The 5814-nt window shown below is 42.0% G+C and overlaps 1 protein-coding gene across 5 annotated transcripts in view; it reads left to right on the plus strand.

Moving 5' to 3' along the window:
* Brd4 (bromodomain containing 4) overlaps positions 1-5814 on the plus strand; it is a 77243-nt gene that overhangs the window by 636 nt on the left and 70793 nt on the right. Inside the window, exon 1 of one of the 5 annotated variants that reach the window (XM_013351331.2) lies at positions 35-96. The exons of the other annotated variants lie outside the window; for them this stretch is intronic. The gene's annotated coding sequence lies outside the window, so the exon portion shown is untranslated. Of the gene's footprint in view, positions 1-34; positions 97-5814 lie in introns of those variants that run through there. 5 annotated transcript variants of the gene reach the window in all.

Below are 5814 nucleotides of genomic sequence, written 5' to 3' on the forward strand. Positions count from 1 at the left end.
GGCCAAGCGCCCGGCACTTCCTGCCGCCGCCATTTTGTCAAGTGAGGAGGAGGAGGAAGCGGCTGCCGCGGGATCCGCGGTGCGCGCCCGGCCCGGGTAAGTCCGGGCTCGGGATGCTGGCCACGGGTACTCCTAGTCCCCTTTCTGCAGTTCCCCATCGGGACTGGTCGGGGCTGCGCGTTGTGTCCTGGCGCGCTGTCCTTCCGCCACCTGAGTCCTCCTACCGGCGCTGGGATAGTGAGTTCCCGCTTCCATAATCTCACCTTTCTGGCTATCCCTGGAGCTCTACCTAGAAAGAGGTAGAAGATCCCGTCCAGAGGGAGAGGGCTGCCACCTCCTGCCTGCCCCAGACGGGACCCAGGGAACAGGAGGGGTGACGAAAGACTAGTGGTTCCCTCGACCCACCCACTCCCAGTCTGGAAGCCCCCTCTTTGGGCGCTTTGTTTTGCCAGGTTATGTGCGCTCTGGCGTCACTTCCAATGATCTTTTTTATTTGCGAGTGTGTGTGTCTGTTTAGGGTGGGGATGTGGGGGAGTTGTGATTCAGCAAAATAAAATGACCCCCCTCCACACACAAACACGGAAATAGCACAACTTGAAGGAGATACCCCCCAAGACCGGGCCTTGGTTGGGGATGGGAAATCCCAGGTTAGTGTAGTGGACAGTGTGAATACTTGTGCTTAGGCCGGTGGATGAGTCATGTGCTTCTGCTAAGTGGCTGACCTCTCTTTTAGTCAAGACAGGAATTTTTTTAAAAGTGTTTTTAGCCTGCTTATTTACTTGTTTATGCTTTGTTCAACCTGGTTAGATTATCTTCTCTCGCATTCTGTGTGTCTTGGATGTCAGTGATGTCTTGCAGCAAGCCTGTAGAAAATTGGAATATCTTTGCTTACCATCGACGGCCCTGGTTACAAAAATCCGATACGCTGTGTACTAAGCCAATGTGCTCTTAGTGCTGTAATGAATGGTTGGAAAATTTTTATGAATGGAGATGTCAACTTTTAATAAACTATAGTGCCTGTAATTGGTAGACCTTGGAAGTTGTAAAGAAAGTCAGGTACAAAAATTTGAAGGTTTTGTGAATGTTTTCAATTTCAAGAAGACTTTGGATGGCACTGTATTTTATGGCCTTTACAATAATTGTTTATTTGGTTTTTCGAGACAGGCTTTTCTCTGGGTACCTTGGGTACCATGGAACTTGCTCTGTAGACCAGGTCGGCCTGGAACTCAGAGACTTACGCCTGCCTTTGCTTCCTGAGTGCTGGGGTTGAGGGTGTGAGTCGTGCTGACACTGTTGTTTTAAGGCCTTTCCAATAATTAAAAGAACATTCTTTTCATTTAAATTTGGATGGGGATGATCTTTCCATGGAGGGCATTTATAGATAACCAACTCCTTCCTACCCAGAAGATAAAGCCAGGAAGGTTGGAGAAGATAAAACTGTCAAATATTTTTGAGTTGATCAAATCAAGAAAAAAAGTGCCTAATCTACTACAAAATACAAGCACCACATATTTGGGGAGACTGTAGAGTTAGGTCTCAGGCTGGAGTCAGTCTCCTAAAATGGTGTGGTAGTTGGTTTTAATTGGAAAAAACCCACCCCCTTTTATCTTGCGAGTATTCTCCTAATGCAAATTTGCTAAAGATAAGGGATTTTGCCTACTGATAAAAGTTGGGATACAAAAGTGGCTCGGATAGTTTGGGTGTTCTGAAAGTGTGTATCTAGTTTGGAGGGCTGCAGGGGTGAAAATAGCTAAGAATTTCTGGAGAACCTTAGACCACTTAGTAACAGTTCCACTAAATTATTGGATTTTTTTAAAAAGGAATTTAGACTTTGTTTTTAAGAGATAGTCCTTTTGAGCCAGTTTCTGTGATCTTTGCCCTAAATCACACTTTCACTATTTGGAAATAGGGAATGATGTTGTATATTCAGGCTGTTAAATGACTTGAGAATTAGAAAATTTTGAAGATTGGAAGTTATGTTAATTTTTGTACACCACACGCATTCTTCCCTGAGAGGCCAGAAAAGGGCCTCAGATCTCCCAGACTTAAGAGGTGCAGATGTTTGTGAGCAGCTGTGAGAGTGCTGGGACCAGAACCTAGGTCCTCAGCAAGTACAGACGATCCATCTTGCCAGTCTCTGGATGCTATTATATTTTGAGACAAGGTTTCACTCTAGCCTAAGCTGTTGTCAAACTCTACAGTCCTCAGGGCTGTGAGCCACAACATCCTGCTTGGAATTGTTTTCAAAGAAAAGTCATTTTGGGCACTTTGCTTCTGACAGCCCACTGTCATCTGTGTGGTATAAAGTATTTTGATGTCTAGAGTCTGCAGAGCTGGCTCAGCTGCTCTTGTGTAGGACCCACAGTGGTTAGTTTACAATGTCCTATAACTTCAGCTCTTCAGAATTGACACTGTCTTATGACTTCCTGGAGCCCAGCATGCACTGCACATCCCTCCATCCCTCACCAAAAGTTTGAAAAATGTGGGATTGATGACATTGGTTGGAAAGAAGATGGGCAGAGTGTTACAGTAATCTCAGCACTAAGCAGAGAGGCAGGAGACTCCCCAGTTATAAGATAGCCTGGGCCACACACTCATTCTGATAACAAGAAAGAATATTTGTTATTGAAAATTGCTAATGGAGCCAGGTGTGGTGGCACACGCCTTTAATCCTAGCATTCCAGAGGCAGAGGCAGGCGGATCTTATGAGTTTGAGGTCAGCCTGCCACACAGGAAAAGTTGCTGGACAACCGGGGCAACTTGGAGAGACCCTGAATTGAAAAACCAAACAAACAAACAAAAAACCCTGTTAATAGTAGTATTGTTAAATCTTTGTGATTTTTTTTTTTTATTCTAGTAAGAAAATACTGGACATATGCAAAGTGAGAGTTCTGAGACAACTCTTGCTGCTATTTCATTTAATACATGTAGCATGCACATGTAACATTTTCCTTTAAGTTACTTTTTTTCTTTCATCAGAATTAAATTCCACCAGAGGCTTTTGACTTTGCTTTTTCTTATTCTTCATTTGTCTCTTTAGTGCCTAAAAGAACATCTTAATAATTGGATAGTAATTTGCCATACATAATACTAAATGCAAGTTCATTAAAAAAAATACTACGACTTATAAGGAGTGTGAGTTTTAACTAAGGTAACATTGAAGCCCCTAGTAATTTTGGTAAAATTACTGAGTTTGAGCAGTGTGGTACACAATTACTTAATGTGCACTACTGTGTGTTCTGAGTTTTCTACTTAGCAGCTTTCAGTGTGCCTGGGTGGGATTGATCTGTTAGTTCAACCTGGCATGGAGAAAGTTTTTTAAAAGGGAGACAAATTGCGGAGAAAGTTTTTTATTTTATTTTTTTATTTTCGAGACAGGGTTTCTCTGTAGTTTTTGGTGCCTGTCCTGGAACTAGCTCTTGTAGACCAGGCTGGCCTCGAATCGGCCTGCCTCTGTCTCCCGAGTGCTGGGATTAAAGAGTGCTGGGATTAAAGGCGTTAGCCACCACCGCCAGGCTAGAAAGTTTTTTAAAAGGGAGATAAATTGCATAAGAAATGTAGCATTTATTAACTTTCATGTCAGTAAAACATGTTACTTTTTGTTTGTTTGCTTGCTTTTTCCAGGCAGCTTTTCTCTGTAGCTTTGGGGCCTGTCCAGCTCTTAGACCAGTCTGGCCTCGAACTCACAGAGATCCTCCTGCCTCTGCCTCCTGAGTGCTGGGATTAAAGGCATGCATCACCATCGCCTGGCTAGTTACTTTTTTTTTTTTTTTTTTTTTTTCGAGACACGGTTTCTCTGGTTTTGGAGCCTGTCCTGGAACTAGCTCCTGTAGACCAGTCTGGTCTCGAACTCACAGAGATCCGCCTGCCTCTGCCTCCTGAGTGCTGGGATTAAAGGCGTGCGCCACCACCGCCCGGCTAGTTACTTTTTTTTTTAAAAAAGTTGATGGTTTTATCATTGATTCTTGAATAAATATCAATCTCTGTCATTCCTTAACTCTTACTATGTACAAGAGAAAAAAGATATTTTTTACAGTGGGGTTTTTTTTTTTTTGGTATCTCAAGTGTTATCAGTTTTGTGCAATCTGAGGTTAACACTGTTGTATAATTTTTATCAAACTTCTTATTTGTTTGCTCTTTGTTTTACATTTTTAAGAACACCTTTGAGGTACATAATTCACACAACAAAATTTACTAATTTTAGCATGGTCACAGACTTGTGCATCCATCGCTATAATCAATTATAGGACATTTCTATGTCCTCACAAAGGACCCATCTTTCTGGTTGCAAGTTACTTTCCATCCTCCCATAATCCCTGGAAACTATAATCTACTCTGCACATTTGCTCCTTCCAGATACTTCTTTAACCTTTGGTGCCTGACTTTCATTAAGTATGCTTTTAAATGTTTCATTTAACATGGATCAGCACTTTATTTTCTTTAATGAGAAAATAATTATTTAGGTGTATCACATTTTATTTACTCAATTTTAATGGATAAAATGGGCTTGAGTATAAACTACTTTTTGTTTGTTTGGTTGTTTTTTTAAGATAGGTTTCTTTGTAGCTTTGGAGTAGTCCTGGAACTCCCTCTGTAGACCAGGCTGGCCTCGAACTCACAGAGACCCGCCTGTCCCTGCCACCCAATTGCTTGAATTAAAGGCATTAGTCACCACCGCCCAGCTGAAAAACACTTCTTTTATAAGAGGTCAGACAGGAGTGGTGGCTCAGGCAGGTGGGTAGAGACTTGGTAACCCCCCTGGGATACATTGTAAAGCCCTGTTTGTTTGTTTGTTTGTTTTGGATTTTTGAGATAGGATTTCTCAGTAGCTTTGGAGCTTGTCCTGGAATTAGCTCTTGTAGACCAGGCTGGCCTCAAACTCACAGAGATTTGCCTGCTTCTGACTCCCGAGTGCTGGGATTAAAGGTATGTGCCACCAGTGCCCAGCTGTAAAGCCCTGTTTATAAGAAAAAAGTTCTGCATAAGTATTTATGTGGACGTGCATTAATTTTTATGGGTTATATATATGTATATATATGTAATTTGATAGGTCAGATGATAATTATAGTTAACATTTTGAAGATGTACAGAGACTGTTGGTTTGTTTTGTTTTTGTTTTCTAGCAGAGGGATTAGTTTGAGTCTGGGTCTCAGCCAAGGAAGACCTTGAATTTAGGGTCCTTCTGCCTCTACTTGAGTGCTGGAATTAACAGCTATGCTTCACCATCCTCCATTTATGTAGTGCCGGGGAATCATACACTGAATTTTGCAAGTTAGGCAAGCACCTTACTAGTTGATCTGTTCCCCCTAGCCCTGCAGAGTCGAACAGCATTGCTTTGTAATGCTTATATCATAGGGTCAAAAGAAAAGCCTAGCAAAATGCATTTAGATGAATGGAGATATGGTAGCCTGAGAATGTAGGTGCTTACAGAAAAGTTTGATACAAGTATGTAGGAGAAAGTCTGGAACAGGTAACCAGAGTTTATACTTAGTTCTCGCTGTCCTGAAATTCACTGTTTAGACCAGGCTGGCCTCAAGTCACAAACATCTACCTTTTTTCTATTTTTGCTTCTGTGTGCTGGGATTAAAGGCGAGCACCAACATGCCCAGCCTTAAAATTTTGAATTGTGTATTTCTTTTGGGTTTATGCATGTCTGCCTTAAGTATGTGTAGTGGTCAGTAACTTTTGTAGGAATTGATTCTCTCTTCTACTGTGTAGGTCTTGGGGATTGAACTCAGGTCCTCAGACTTTGCTGCGAACATCTTTACTTGTTGAGGCATCTCACAGGCCTTATACCTCTTTTTTTTTTTTTTT

This window comes from Microtus ochrogaster, linkage group LG3, assembly GCF_000317375.1.
Source record: "Microtus ochrogaster isolate Prairie Vole_2 linkage group LG3, MicOch1.0, whole genome shotgun sequence".
NCBI classification, from domain to species: Eukaryota; Metazoa; Chordata; class Mammalia; order Rodentia; family Cricetidae; genus Microtus; species Microtus ochrogaster.